This window comes from Mercenaria mercenaria, unplaced genomic scaffold, assembly GCF_021730395.1.
Source record: "Mercenaria mercenaria strain notata unplaced genomic scaffold, MADL_Memer_1 contig_1580, whole genome shotgun sequence".
Taxonomy (NCBI): Eukaryota; Metazoa; Mollusca; class Bivalvia; order Venerida; family Veneridae; genus Mercenaria; species Mercenaria mercenaria.
Genome location: NW_026459566.1, coordinates 32,362 through 49,668, shown reverse-complemented (window position 1 = coordinate 49,668; position 17,307 = coordinate 32,362). Strand labels below are relative to the sequence as shown.

The following is a 17,307-nucleotide window of genomic DNA, read 5'->3' as shown; positions in this document are numbered from 1 at the left end:
AAGGCAATCATTCTGACCAATATTCATGAAGATCAATTGAAAAATACAGCCTCTATCGCATACACAAGGTTTTTCTTTGATTTGACCTAGTGACCTAGTTTTTGATCCGAGATGACCCATTTTCGAACTCGGCCTAGACTTCATCAAGGTTATCAATCTGACCAATATTCATGAAGAATAACTGAAAAATACAGCCTCTATCGCATACACAAGGTTTTTCTTTGATTTGACCTAGTGACCTAGTTTTTGACTCGAGATGACCCATTTTCAAACTCGGCCTAGATTTCATCAAGGCAATCATTCTGACCAAAATTCATGAAGATCAATTGAAAAATACAGCCTCTATCACATACACAAGGTTTTTCTTTGATTTGACCTAGTGACCTAGTTTTTGACCCAAGATGACCCATTTTCGAACTCGGCCTAGATTTCATCAAGGTTATCATTCTGACCAACATTCATGAAGATTAATTGAAAAATACAGCCTCTATCGCATACACAAGGTTTTTCTTTGATTTGACCTAGTGACCTAGTTTTTGACCCGAGATGACCCATTTTCGAACTCGGCCTAGATTTCATCAAGGTTATCATTCTGACCAAATATCATGAAGATCAGTTGAAAAATACAGCCTCTATTGCATACACAAGCCAAATGTTGACAGACGACAGACAGACGACGGACGCCGGACATTGAGCGATCAGAAAAACTCACCTGAGCATTGCTCAGGTGAGCTAAAAATTCAGATAGCTTAAAAAACAATTCAGTTATAATATTATTTTGCCTATTCTGGTAATGAAAAATACATTTTGGAAAGTCCTTGAAAAAGAAAGAAGTTCTGTCCAGTGTATATTGCAAACAGATATCAGCAATTGCTGGCAGATTAAGACCTAGTACAGAGACAAATCTTGAAAATCCTTGATTCCACCTCTCTCAACACAGGAACAACAGTCGTCTAGCAAACCGCTGGCCCAGAAATGTAGATCTGTTACTCCCAAACGACCCCATTTTGCGGATATATTGTCACCAGAATCCTTCAATGGTAACGTTTGTAGTCTTGATTGGCAGACAAAAGGATCAAAGAATTTATCACAGACAGACCTTGAAATATGGAAAAGAAACAAACGCTGAAAATGGAAGGCGAAAAGAACCTGACAATTTCCGATTCCCATCTCTCTCAACACTGGAGAAACCATCATCTAAACACTGCCGGCCCAATATTGTAGACCAGTATCTCCAACACGACTCCACGCTGCGGATATATTGTCACCGGGATCCTAAATGGCATCGATAGCTGTGTGGATCAACAGTAAAGGGATCTGTCAGGCTTCGACATCAGTAAAAAAGGGGAAAAAAAACCTGGCAACAGCCAGAAAACAGCACCAATGGAAACCTATCGTATTAGAACTTTATTTACCAAAGTTAACAATAATAATTTACTGCTAAATCTAAAAGACCATAACAAAATTGAATGCAGCAAAAATTATTATAACTGAAAGACATGTTAAAAAATCTCCATGGTGTAGCTTAAACGCATGACTATCTTAAATCTACTGACACTACATCATTGATATCATTTCAGCTTCCTACTTCTTAACCTTCACCTGAACAAAGACTGCAAAGATGACTAATTAAAAGAAAACTTCAAAAATGAAAGATAGCCAAGCTTCATCAGATACAAAACCAATATATACTGAATAAAAAAAGCTAACTAGCTATTTGCTACTTTGCCAATATTTTGAAAAATTAACATTTGAAAATTAAATCCTCAAGCTGATACTGGCTACATGGAATTTATTTCAAAATGTACTTTTCTAAGCTTTAACTTGTATCTCAATAAAAAAAATTTACTTTGTAGTAAAACAGGGGCTGATTATGTGAGTGACTTGAAATCAGCTCAACAGAGTAACCAAACTTTCACTTCACTGCAGAAAAAATTGGCTACTGTACAACCATTCTATATATCTATATGAAATAACAAGGTTTTTGCCACTTAATTACTTGTTAATAAAAGAGAGTTAAGAGGAACAACACATCAAACACCGGGTGTGGTTAACAAATCTAACAAGATCACTTAATTACTTGAATAATACTACTTTCTATTGCAAGAAAAAAAAGCAAACTTACTCGAGTTTTGTGCATTTTCCAATGTAACTTGAGAACTATTAGAAATTAAATCAACTGAAAAATACGTTGCCAGAGTGATACAAAAATTAAATCAACTTTAAGTCCTTGCCACTGTGTTTTACAAATTAAATAAACTCAAAAGTTCTTACCACTTTACAAAACAAAACAATTACTAATTTAATATGCCATGCCACTGTCTCTAACAGAATAACCTAACTCTGCCACTGCTTTACAAAATCATTAGTTCTACTGTCTGGTCATTGTGTTTTAAAATACAATTTACTTTAAACATTTTGAATTTGATATTCACTCGCACAATTTCACAATATAATTCATTTAACATTCATTCACTGCACTTTCTTTCACTGCATTATACAAGGTAATTCAATGCACAAAAGCATTACATTGTACAACATTATTCTAGTAACTATTTTCATTTAACATTCACTTCATGATAAATGATTTTTTTTCAACAAACATTCTAAAGCTCATCTTTTCCTTTATTGTACCTACCATCCCTATTTCTTGAATTTTACTCCAAAAATACACAATATTCCTAATTAAATTTAAACAGTTGAAATTGTTGATAAAACATAGATTTCATTAATAGAACTAAACAGCATTCAATTAAGCTTATCAGCTTAGGATTTTCTCTGAACTGGCTACAGTTACAGAGTTGAGCAATAATGAAATGGTACTCTTATAGTGTCTTTGGACTGTCAAGTTTGACAGTGGCTATAAAACAGTACAGTCGGCAGTACAGTCCAGGAGATAAGTAAACCTCACGGAATTATTTCCTTAGCAGTCAGAATGATAAGCAATTAACACAATCGTACAGCTCAAACACACATAAATAATGAATAAAAAATGTCTGTAGGAAGACCACAACCAAACATATTTGTACTTAACCTTCAACTCTAAATAATATCTTACTACTTAAGTATCAAGATTGTCTTTAAAACGGAAAACTAGAAACTCAGTTGCCAAAATGCTGCCATTCCTAAACAGATGTGCAGGCAGTATGTGGAGGAAAAATCTTTGGAGCAGTGTCTAGCACATGAAGAATTTTGAACTGAACAAAAGCTTAAATGCATTCTATTGTATATATTATATTTGAAGACCCAGTACAACCAGTTTTTGATACACTATTATACACACTGTGAAAATAATGAAAATGATTACACAAAAATTTAAAGTAAATTTGTCATTTAGGCAACAGGTTACTGGACTACCTTAAACTATACAAACACCTCAATATTTTCTGTTACAATGAAATGATGACTTGGTGTCTTCAAGACTATTTATTGTTTTCAAAACACTTGTTACTAATTAAGTTATTATGCCAGTCACTATGCAGAACTAAATATGTACTAAATTGACCTGCTCAAGAAAATGTTCTTTTTTATGTTTCTACAACTAGACAGTAATTCAGTGTATTAACTACCTGACTCTAAAATGAAATTTTACTTTGTTTAGTAACATGTAATTATTTCAATTTCTTTTAACAATTTCAGCTTAGAAAACCAAAAATAAATTCCTTGCTGATTGGCCCTTGATATATTACATGAAGTAGCAAATCTTAACACTAGTTGAGCAAAATATTTTTCTTCCGTCTACCACTGTTTATCTATCCTCATGGCAACAGTAATGGCAAGCTGGCTTAGTGGAATTCCTCCTCAATAGCTGTACCGGACAGACGGATTACTAGAATCCTTTCAAATAGCTGTACAGGCCAGGGTTGCTCTTCTCCCGCAATAGCTGGTTGGGACAGATGGCTTGGTGGAATTCCTCCTCAGTAGTTGGTTGGGACCTTTAGCTGTTTTGACAACCTACTTGGCCATAAGTATAGGACATTATGTGGCTTGGTGGAATTCCTCCAAAACAGTTGTTGGGACAGCTGGCCAGGAAGAAGCTGGCTTGGAAGAATTCCTCCCCAACAGCAGGTTGGGGCAGGTGGCTTGGTGGAATTCTTCCTGCAAAAGCTGGATGGATGGGACAGCTGGCTTGGCAGAATTCCAAGTATAGGAACGTATCAGGTGGTTTGGTGGAATTCCTCCCGCAATAGCTGGATGGGACAGCTGGCTAGGTAGAATTCCTCCTTTTGAAGTTGTCTCGACAGCTTATTTGGAAAGCAGTATAGGACATTAGGGGGCTTGGTGGAATTCCTCCAGCAATAGTTGGATGGAACAGCTGGCTTTGTAGAATTCCTCCTTTTAAAGTTGTCATGACAGCTAATTTGGACAGAAATATAGGACATTATTGGACAGTAAAGGACAGGTGTATGGAGGTTTGCTGGCTTGTGGAATATCGTCCTCGGCAGCTGAGAGAGAGCTGGCTTGGTTGAATTCTACATGGCAGCAGTTTTGGCCACAGCCAACTGGTCTTGAGTTTCCACTCTTAGAAGAACTGGACAGCTATTTGTGGGAGAAGTATGGGACAGCTACCGTGGTTGAATATCCACACCGGCAACAGAACTGGACAATTGCTTTTGAGCAAATTATGAGCCATGAGGACAGAAAAAGCAAGTAAGTAGAAAAGAGACTGACAATTATTCTATGTAAAATAGACTTGATTCCATCCCTAAGTTCTTTCAGCAATTCAAATCAATGAGTCAGTTAGTAATATCTAATTCAAAAGAGAATGTTCAGATTTCCTTGATGGTAGAATTATTCTAAACAAATAACTAATAATCATAAATAAAACCTTTGAACTCTGAAACTGTTGACCACTATATTTTCAAAATAATATTTTAGAAGTGAATCTAGCCATTAACCCAGTGCCTAATTTCTGTCATATATGCCAGTAAATACTGTTGAAAAACTCTGTCGACAGTTGTAGTTTAAAGGTTAAGCTCCCTTTATCAATCTTTAGAACAGGTCTCTCATCTTTTATTTAAATGTATAGGTAAAGCCATTTGAGTATGGGTGTAATGTTAAGAAAAAAAAACAATGTGTTCATTATTTATCTTGCAATGCAGATAATTGTATTATACAGCTTCAGAAAGAAGTGAATGGCTGATGATCTTCCTACATTCTACCATATCATCCCTATTCACTGAAATTTTGTCCAAAAATATATGATGGCCAATTTTACATTGCCTTAAAATGTGTTGATATGGCAGTTTTCATACAAAACCAGTAGCCAGAACTGAACCTTTCCTTATTCTACCATATCCCTAACAGCTACAGGATTTAATCATTAAGAAATTATCAAATATGCAAGAAGTAGTTTAGTTTAAATTTTAACCAGAAGCTAGGGCTGTCATCGACAGAAACGATATCGATGTATCAACGATACTTTTTGGTCAATCGATTATCGATTCACATTTTTAAAAATCGATATTTTACACAAAGAAAAAGAAACTATCCAGATAAACACTCAGACCCTCTAAAACAACTTTTCTGCCTGCAAAAAGCGCCCTAAGTAACGGAAGTTGTCAATAAAGGTCATGTCTAAACTTGTACCATAGCAGTCTTTTCCAACTAGTCTGCACTAGCTGTATGGGGAAATAAACTAAAAATAACATTAACAAGAAGGTATATAGCATGTACATGAACAATTAAATTGTTACACTAACTTAATAATCGATATATCGATGTATCGTCGATATCTGTCTTCCGATATATCAGTATCGTCGATATGACAAAGACCCAATCAATGACAGCCCTACCAGAAGCCAGCTTTTCCTTGGCTTTTATCACCAGTACCAGAGTCCTAGCAATGAAATTCGGTGTTCTCCCTGAGATTCTGTGATGTATGAATATTTTAATTATGGACAAGCTTTGGATGAATCCCATTGTTTATAATACTGCTGATCAGAAATATAACTTATAGTAACCTTCACTTTTGAATTAACACCTAATACACCCTCAAAGACATTCAATAATTCCAAAAAACACACTAGGATTAGTGAGTTATGACTTAAATGAATGTTCAGGTAGAACACTGAAATCAGATACTAATAAAAAAATAATGGGGAAAACAAATGTCCTACAAATGCCAAAAAAAAAAAAAGATATGACCAGCAACCCTCAGATTTTGATGTGTGGATTTTCACTAAACCAAGTAAATGGCCTGGCTACAACTGATGCACATATTTCATGATATGGTAGTACCTACAACCTTATTTTGAGGGCTGACTTAAACACTATCGTACAGTACTCTTTCACACAAACAGTGGCAGAAAAACACCTTATTCTACCTTATCATCCCTATCCACTGAAATTTAGTCCAAAAATACAACCCTTAAGATGCAGTGATATGGTAGTTTCTAGAAACCTGTAGCCAGTATGTCTTTGTCTTATCCTACCATATCCCTATCAGATTTTTAAATGTAGAAAATCGTAGCTTTTTGAACAGTCTTAATTGTAGTCGGTTATATTACCTGGCCTCCGCTTGACTTTGTTTAAACCGGCCTGGCTATCTATAAGAGTTGACAAAATAAATGATAAGGTAGTATCTTGAACTGTATTTAATTGTGGGGCATAAAGCATAGTTGCAGACATCTTTCCTAAAACACTACTATGATTACTGCATTTAATCTAGAACATTGTCAATGCCTGCATTTAATAAACATTATATGCTTTATTCAACCTAACCAGCTCTAGCTTAATAATGTGGTGATACCATATAACAACTATAGTCAACATTGTTACAGTGACTTAACTTTGACCTTCCCTAATTAATGCAATGGCTGGCACCTTCCTCTTAACAGTCTGACACTTCAAAAATATTACTTTACTTCCTTAAAGCATTACAGTGACTGTAACCTGTCTTAAAATATTTTTTCCTTTAATGTGGTTTATGATGAACTAATGTAATATGAAAATTACATCAAGTATTGAACCCAATGGTTGGAAATACTGTACTTTGTGAAATAACAGTTCTATATGAGCATGAAACTCAACCTGCATAATACTATAATAGAAGTTCAGTAGCCAAACATTTCTGCAATAATAATTAAGTTAATTCTTACAAAATGTAGCCAGTACCTAAAGACAAAGTTTATAACAATAAAGGGTAACCATCAAGTTAATACTTAAAATGTAGCCAGTACCTAATGACAAAGTTCGTAACAATAAAGGGTAACCATTTAATTAATTCTTATAAAATGTAGCCAGTACCTATTAAGTTGATTAACAAAGTTCGTAACAATAAAGGGTAACCATTTAGTTAGTTCGTATAAAATTAATTCTTACAAATGTAACCAGTACCTAATGACAAAGTTCGTAACAATAAAAGGTAAGCTTAACTGGTAATTTTCCTAAATCTCTTTTTCTGCCTTAATCAGTCATAAAAACATTTAACAATAAGGAATAGCCAGTACCTTAATCATTCAAGTATTTGAAAAAGAGCAGCCAGTATATTTGGATCAGACATGAATTCATTAAATGATTCATTATAAAAATGCTTGAACAATGATTAATCATCTTGAAAAACAGAGCGATTAATTCTAGCTAAAATATAACAGAATGTTTTTCTATTTTGGACAATAATATAATTCCAGTATTCTGATTTGTAATACAATGACTAGGAATTGTTAGTTTATGTTTACTTCTTAATGCAGTCATACATTTACCTGCACTGATGATGGTTATTTTACAATGAAAGAGGAGTCAGTTTATTTACCTCTTTGCCATATTCTGTCATTAACTACAAATAACCAGAACATTGAATGGCAGTTTTGAGCATTAAATATATGAATTTCATGGAACTTTCCATTTTGTCTGTTCTACATTAAATAAGAGAAAGTAAGATTACTTTCATGATGATCTTAAATGAAATGAATGGCAGATGATGACCTAGTGACCTTGTGGCTAAGTGCGTGACGCTTCCCTAACGACTACTGGTTAGAGCCAAGTGACACCAGTATACCTCCAGATAGCAGATAATGGATTGATAAACACCACATACTAAAACTTTGCTTGTTAACTTAAAATAATTATGAGAAACTAGACCAATTTTCCCTCCCAATTTAGGCATACTTATTTCTCCAACACTTCAACTTGAAATTTCTACTGAGAAAGCAGCAAACATGCAAAGTGCAGTGTAAGGGAAGGAGGTGTACAGTGCAAGGGAGGAATGCATGCCACCTTCTCAACTGAATGTTCCTTGTCAAAGATCAGAGAAATAAATGACTGCAAAAATGTTTTTAAAGCATTTATGAAAGAAAAGCTCAAAAAAAAAAAAGTTTGTAGATTAAGCAAAGCAAGCTTGGATTCAGTACTTGGTGAAAGATAATATAGACCTTTCTGGAGTTACCAAGATGGAATTCTCCATGATTATATTCTCAAGGCCTAACCAGATCATATCTGTACATTCAGTAACATAGTGCCAGTAACAACATATAGCACATCAATTTGGACTTCAGAACATCCTTCTTTGTATTAATTTATCAACACTGCTGATCAATGCAGTAACTCTTAGAGTTCTGCTCTGGAGTTATATTGTTTATAAATTCAAGGAACATAACTCTGAAGTAACTTCTCTAAACTGGCATTTTTATCAATCTTGACCTACATTTTTGCAGAAATAAGTAAGACCAATATCAAAGAAAATATAAAAGTTGTATTAAGTGCATACACAATTTTCTGAACATTCAGTAATTCAAGGGCAGTAACTCTGAAAATCCTTGTATTTTACAGAGAATCCTATTGTGTATTGCTATAGCCAAGATAAATAAACCTATCCTTTTACTGACTCCTATTCACATTCAATTTTAACAAAATCACGTCATTCAGTACATTAATAGCTGAAAGTGACAAACCTGCTTCAACGTCCCATATAAAACCTTCACTAAAATTTCTATGTGATAATGCAGGACTTTGTCAAAATTTTCAAACAGCTATACTTTTGCTTAAGATTTTGCTGGAAGTTGACACAAAGTTCCTAAAGGCTGCTTAAAATTCTACACTATTAAATGTAATAACAAATTCACAGGATGCCTACAGATACACTGGCAGGAAGTAAAGAATGGCAATAACAAAGGCATTGTTTTTAAATTTGAGTGGTTGCCACTCAAGCAGTATCAAACTGTTTTAGAGAATCTGTATTGTAAACATAAAATCAAGCCAAAGTCATGAAATTCTCAAAAAAAACCTTACTTGTCCAGATACACAGCTTCCACCTTGACACACTGTTGCTTTCTTAGAAAAACATACATGCTGGCATTACACTGTACAGCAATTGCTATGTGGGAATCCCTATTCAACCGTAACCATGGTGAAGATTGTAGAATATTTCCTCAGTGTCATCACAGTTCCTACAAGATACATCATACAAAAAGAATCATTTAACCTCAGATACAATAAAAGAATTTAATATTTATTATTTAAACAAGTGAATGAAGTATTGCCATGCAATACAAGTCCCCTACTGGAAGGCAACTAATTTTCTCTACTGCAGTATAACATAATGAACTAATATCTGTCAATAATGTATAAACAATATTGTACTACATATACAATATGTTATAACAAAACACTTGGATTAAAATCTGTATGTATAAAACAGAGAAAAGTGTAAACTTCACAGGTCGCTCAACACGACAAAACCTATTGTCAAAAAGGTATAAGATAAGTTACCTATAGTTAAAAAAAAGAAAAAAACAAGAGTGCCAGAATGTCACAATGTACACCCGTCATAGCAAATTTCTTTACACTAGAACCTCTATTTGCAAATGGAATTTTAATTCTTTGGTTGTGTAGTAATTAGTGTAATTCTTTTGTTTTTCTGAATCCACAAAAAAAACTCCTTACCAGGCAGAGAATTACCTTAAAATACTCCTGAAATTTGAAAGTAACATAATGCTGTACCACAAAAAAAGTGATCTTTGTTTTTCCCTTAGGTCAATTATAAAAAAGTTACAATAAGTTATTTATAGTAGCAACTAAGGAAAGTTAATCCTAAAAAAAAATCCAAAACAAGAAGCTGCGTTCAATAAATGCTTGATGCCCCCGGTGGCATCCTTGTCGATACAAAGCAACCAGTCCAAAACGAGGTCAACTTCAAGGTCAAGGTTAAACTGAGGTCAGGTGATGTGTGAACATGAGGAATGGTCACAGGTTACATCTGCATTAGTATCAAGTCATTCTAGTAAGGGGTATTGATGCTAGATGAAACGGTCCCATTTGGTTAACCTCGTACGGATGGACGAACAAACGAACAAATGGACGAACGGACGGACAGGACAATCACTATATGCCTCCCCCATCAGTAGATGCCGGGGGCATAAAAAAAATCTAAGTCCACACAAAAATCCTTACCTGAGGTAGAGATAGGTCAAAATACTACACCTCAAAATTGGATGTAACATACATGTTGTACTATAGAAAAGTGGTCTCGATTTTTCCCTATGACTAGAAATGAAAAAGTTACATTATAAGCTATTTATAGTAACAACAAAAGCCAGTAATTCTAAAGAAGGGACCTGCACATGATTCTCTGTCTCATGATGATGTACAATTGCACCAAGTTACATCAAAATCCCTCCATGCATGAAGAAGAAATGCTTCGAACAAAGTCATTCTTGAATGTGGCATTTGACCTCTAAGTGTGACCTTGACCTTAGACCTAGGGACCTGAATCTTGGGCACAACAATCCATCTCATGTTAGTGAACATTTATGCCAAGTTACATCAAAATCCCTCCATGAAACAAGAGGGTCATGATGACCCTGGATCGCTCACCTGAGTAATATGAGCTACATGTTTCAAATGTCAAACTGATGATAAAATATTAAGAAAGTCAGTGGGTCACATTCATGGTCAATGAAATTCAGTTTTACTTTTTGTGTGCAAAACTGTGTAATTCATCAATATTTCAAGGCTGTGTTTTAAAAAGAAGAAAGTAGGTCAGTAGGTCAAGGTCACAATCAAGTGACATCATATTACTTGGGGGTCATCAGGTAATTATAATTAAATAGTCTTGGAAATAGGATCAGATGACTTTTTAAGTATTTTTCCTATATAACTCACATAATAACTAAGTGACCCCAGGGGGATGACCTCTTTTAACCCCAGGGGCATAATTTGAACAATTTTGATGGAGGACTACTAGACAATGCATCATACCAAATATCAAAAGCCTAGGTCATATGGTTTCTGACAAGAAGATTTTTAAAGCTTTTTCCTATACAAGTCTATATGAAACTTGGGACCCCCAGGGCAGGGCCTCTTTTCACCCCAGGGGTACAATTTGAACAATTTTGGTTGAGGACCGTAAGACAATGCTACAAACCAAATATCAAAGGTCTAAGAGTTGTGGTTTTAGACAAGAAAATTTTAAAAACTTTTTTTCCTATATAAGTCTATGTAAAACTTGGGACCCCCGGGGCAGGGCCATATTTGATATTCTTGGTAGAGGCCCACAAGATGATGCTACATACCAAATATCAAAGCCCTAGGCCATGTGGTTTTGTACAAGAAGATTTTCAAAGTTTTCCCTATATAACTCTATATAAACCATGTGACCCCCGGGGCAGGGCCATATTTGACCCTAGGGGCATAATTTGAAAATCTTGGTAGAGGACCTTAAGACAATGCTACAAACCAAATATCAAAGGTCTAAGTGTTGTGGTTTCAGACAAGAAGATTTTTAAACTTTTTTTCCTATATAAGTCTATGTAAAATTTGGGACCCCCGGGACGGGGCCATATTTGACCCTACAGGGATAATTTGAATAATTTTGGTAGAGGATCACTAGATGATGCTACATACCAAATATCAAAGCCCTAGGCCATGTGGTTTTGTACAAGAAGATTTTCAAAGTTTTCCCTATATAACTCTATATAAACCATGTGACCGCCGGGGCAGGGCCATATTTGACCCTAGGGGGGTAATTTGAACAATCTTGGTAGAGGACTACTAGATGATGCTACATACCAAATATCAAAGCCCTAGACCATGTGGTTTTGTACAAGAAGATTTTCAAAGTTTTCCCTATATAAGTCTATATAAACCATGTGACCCCCGGGGCGGGGCCATATTTGACCCTAGGGGGATAATTTGAATAATTCTGGTAGAGGCCCACAAGATGATACTACACAACAAATATCAAAGCCCTAGGCCCTGTGGTTTTGGACAAGAAGATTTTTGAAGTTTTTCCTTTCGGTTGCCATGGCAACCAGCGTTCTGCATGGAATTCAATTCTTTGAACAATTTTGAAAGGGGGCCATCCAAGGATCATTCCTGTGAAGTTTGGTGTAATTCTGCCCAGTGGTTTTCAAGAAGATGTTTTTAGGAAATGTTGACAGATATTTGGTATGTAGCATCATCTAGTAGTCCTCTACCAAGATTTTCAAAGTTTTCCCTATATAAGTCTATATAAACCATGTGACCCCCGGGGCGGGGCCATATTTGACCCTAGGGGGATAATCTGAATAATTCTGGTAGAGGCCCACAAGATGATACTACACACCAAATATCAAAGCCCTAGGCCCTGTGGTTTTGGACAAGAAGATTTTTGAAGTTTTTCCTTTTGGTTGCCATGGCAACCAGCGTTCTGCATGGAATTCAATTCTTTGAACAATTTTGAAAGGGGGCCATCCAAGGATCATTCCTGTGAAGTTTGGTGTAATTCTGCCCAGTGGTTTTCAAGAAGAAGATTTTTTTAGGAAATGTTGACAGACGGATGATGCACGACGGACGCCGGACATCGAGCGGTCACAATAGCTCACCATCAGCCTTTGGCTCAGGTGAGCTAAAAACTAGGTAAGGCAGAGATATGGTTTTTTGACACTGCACTTCCCGTCAATGGCCTCTATCATTTTGTGAAGTTTCAATGAAATGCCATTAATACTTTTCAAGTAATGCTCCGGACAAGCCTTATTTGTATAATAAAGGGAGATAATTCAAAAACTAGGTAAAGTAGAGTTATGGTTCTTTGACACTGCACTTCCTGTCAATGGCCTCTATCATTTTGTGAAGTTTCAATGAAATGCCATTAATACTTTTCAAGTAATGCTCTGGACAAGCCTTATTTTGTATAATAAAGGGAGATAATTCAAAAACTAGGTAAGGTAGAGTTATGATTCTTTTGACATTTCACTTTGTCTCAATGGCCTCTATGATAATGTGAAGTTTCAATCAAATGCCATTAATACTTTTCAACTTATACTCAGGACAAATGTGTGACTGACAGAGAGACAAAGCGACAACTATATGCTCGCCCTTCGGGGAGCATAAAAATGTTCAGATTTCTTTTTTCCAAAATATACAGCAATAAAGATACAGAATTATATTAATACCTACTAAAATATAATAATTATATTAATACCTACTAAAACATAATAATATTAACACCTACTAAATCCAGTGTTCGAAATTCGCGGTAGTCTGACAGCCTATGGCTACCAAATTTCAGCTCGGGCTACCGATTTTCCGCAGATACAAGCCCAACCAGGCTACCGAACTTTCCAAATTTGATTTAAAACAAGAGCTGTCTCCATAGGATGACACATGCCCCCAATGGCACTTTAAATGAATAGTTATGGCCGATGTTAGAGTTTAGGACCTTTGACCTACAGAGCTGGGTCTTGCGCGTGACACGTCGTCTTACTGTGCCACACATTCATGCGTAGTTATTTTAAAATCCATGCATGAATGACAAAGATATGGACCAGACACGCCCATCAATGCACTATCATGAAAAATGACCTAAGTGTGACCTTGACCTTTGAGCTACGGACCTGGGTCTTGCGCGTGACACATCGTCTTACTGTGGTACATATTCATGCCAAGTTATTTGAAAATCCATCCATCGATGACAAAGATATGGACCGGACACGCCCATCAATGCACTATCCTTTAACATCTAAGTGTGACCTTGACCTTTGAGCTACGGACCTGGGTCTTGCGCACGACACGTCGTCTTACTGTGGTACACATTCATGCCAAATTATTTGAAAATCCATCCATGGATGACAAAGATATGGACCGGACACGCCCATCAATGCACTATCCTTTAACGTCTAAGTGTGACCTTGACCTTTGAGCTACGGACTGGGTCTTGCGCGCGACATGTCCTCTTACTGTGGTACACATTCATGCCAAGTTATTTGAAAATCCATCCATCGATGACAAAGATATGGACCGGACATGAAAATTGCGGACAGACTGACAGACCGACAGACGGTTCAAAATCTATATGCCTCCCTTCGAGGGCATAAAAAGCATGTTAATTGAACGAGTAGAACAAGTAGAGCATCGTGATTTCATATGATTTCCATTAATAAAAGCTTATTGTTCAAAAAGGCATCACGCATAGTCCAGACTGAGGAATTATTGCTGTTTTTTTTTTGCACTCGAACATGTTGACAATCAAACGCAAAGTGTCAAAGACGTAACCGCAGCGCTAATTGGCTGAAAACAATCACCTCTAGTGTAACGGATAATCTGATTAGCTTTCACACTTCTCACGAAAACCTCACAAGTACATGAAGTAGGCGGAGCTTAAATTATGCTATCTGTAAGTGAACATACATGTGTGTGTGTATTCAGCACTCATTTTGACATCTTGCAAATTGTCAACAGTCCGAGTAGCAGTAATTGGCGAGTGCGGATCCTGAATAATCGGGCGTTAGAGGTTAGATTTCGTTTGGCAATGAGTGTCCGATGATTTTGACTCTGGCGATGCTGATCTGGATTGGACTATTCAGAGTTAAAATTGTTCAAAAACATGGCAAACATGTATGTCTTTTTCATTCCTTCAAACATGCATAATGTCTGTGAAACAAAATGTTATACGGTGCAGAAATTAAGTATTTTAAGTATTTTAAGTATTTTATGTTGTTAAAGTTCGGGCCAGTGAAATTGGTGTCGGGCTTGGAAAATTTCCTATCTGGTAGCCCGAACGGGCAAGAAGATTCAAATCTGAATTTCGTACATTGTAAACCATAATGACATGTTCTCCACTATATCAAAATGTAAAAGAAATTATTTAACTTTTTTCCCAATATTAACATTCACATTGTGACATAACTGATTCATTTGTGAGGCTGTCCAATGTGCACGACATAAATTGGGTAAAACTGGTATGTTTTGGTAAACAAGAGGGCCATGATGGCCCTATATCGCTCACCTGAGTTAAATTGCTTGCTTGAACAAATTTCTTTGTTAATGCTTTAAAAACAAGAAAGTAGGTCAATAGGTCATATTCATGGTCACTGAAAGTCAGTTTTAAGATTGGTGTGCAAAACTGTACATGTCATCAAAATTTCAAGGCTGTATCTTAAAAAAACAAGAGGACCATGATGGTCCTGAATCGCTCACCTATCCCCACATGACCCAGTGTTGAACTGAGTATGACGTCGTTATTTCTATTATTTGACATAGTGACCTAGTTTTTGAGCACATGTGACCTAGATATCATCAAGATAAAAAATTCTGACCAATTTTCATGAAGATCCATTGAAAAATATGGCCTCTAGAGAGGTCACAAGGTTTTTCTATTATTTGACCTAATGACCTAGTTTTTGAAGGCACGTGACCCACTTTTAAACTTGACCTAGATATCATCAAGGTCAACATTCTCACCAATTTTCATGAAGATCTCGTGAAAAATATGGCCTCTAGAGAGGTCACAGGGTTTTCTATTTTTCGACCTACTGACCTAATTTTTGACCGCACGTGACCCAGTTACGAACCTGACCTAGATATCATCAAGCTGAACATTCTCACCAATTTTCATGAAGATCCATTGAGAAATATGGCCTCTAGAGAGGTCACAAGGTTTTTCTATTTTTAGACCTACTGACCTAGTTTTTGACCCCACGTGACCCAGTTTCAAACTTGACCTAGATATCATCAAGGTGAACATTCTCACCAATATTCATGAAGATCTCAAGAAAAATATGGCCTCTAGAGAGGTCACAAGGTTTTTCTATTTTTAGATCTACTGACCTAGTTTTTAACCCCACGTGATCCAGTTTCGAACCTGACTTAGATATCATCAAGGTAAACATTCTGACTAATTTTCATGAAGATCCATTGAAAAATATGGCCTCTAGAGAGGTCACAAGGTTTTTCTATTTTTAGACCTACTGACCTAGTTTTTGACCGCACGTGACCCAGTTTCGAACTTTAACTAGATATCATCAAGGTGAACATTCTGACCAATTTTCATGAAGATCCATTGAGAAATATGGCCTCTAGAGAGGTCACAAGGTTTTTCTATTTTTAGACCTACTGACCTAGTTTTTGACCCCACATGACCCAGTTTCGAACTTGACCTAGATATTATCAAGGTGAACATTCTGACTAATATTCATGAAGATCTCATGAAAAATATGGCCTCTAGAGAGGTCACAAGGTTTTTCTATTTTTAGATCTACTGACCTAGTTTTTAACCCCATGTGACCCAGTTTCGAACTTGACCTAGATTTCATCAAGGTGAACATTCTGACCAATTTTCATGAAGATCCATTGAGAAATATGGCTTCTAGAGAGGTCACAAGGTTTTTCTATTTTTAGACCTAATGACCTAGTTTTTGACCCCACGTGACCCAGTTTCGAACTTGACCTAGATATCATCAAGGTGAACATTCTGACCAATACTCATGAAGATCTCATGAAAAATATGGCCTCTAGAGAAGTCACAAGGTTTTTCTATTTTTAGACCTACTGACCTAGTTTTTGACCCCACGTGACCCAGTTTCGAACTTGACCTAGATATCATCAAGGTGAACATTCTGACCAATTTTCATGAAGATCCATTGAAAATTATGGCCTCTAGAGAGGTCACAAGGTTTTTCTATTTTTAGACTTACTGACCTAGCTTTTGATGGCACGTGACCCAGTTTTGAACTTGACCTAGAATTTACCAAGATGAACATTCTGACCCATTTTCATAAAGATCCCATGAAAAATGTGACCTCTAGAGATGTCACATGGAAAAGTTTACGGACGCACGGACGACGGACACCGCGCGATCACAAAAGCTCACCTTGTCACTTTGTGACAGGTGAGCTAAAAAGAAGAAATGTTCCAGACAGTCATTCTTGTATCTGAACTTTGGCCTCTATGTGTGACCTTGACCTTTGACCTAGGGATCAGGTTCTTGCGCAAGGCACTCCGTCTCATAGTGGCCAAGTAATATTCAAATCCTGTTTGGCATGACAAAGTTATACACCGGACAGGAAAAAAGCCCTGTTGACCTTTGACCTCCAATTGTGACCTTGACCTTTG

General features: G+C 36.3%; 1 long non-coding RNA gene across 1 annotated transcript in view; it reads right to left on the bottom strand.

The window, feature by feature from the left end:
• Nucleotides 1–9,233: 9,233 nt before the first annotated feature.
• The window catches only part of LOC128551710 (uncharacterized), a 34,044-nt gene continuing 25,970 nt past the window's right edge, over nt 9,234–17,307 (bottom strand). The window contains exon 3 of the long non-coding RNA XR_008368869.1: nt 9,234–9,386. This is a non-coding gene — a long non-coding RNA (uncharacterized LOC128551710). The remainder of the gene's footprint in view (nt 9,387–17,307) is intronic.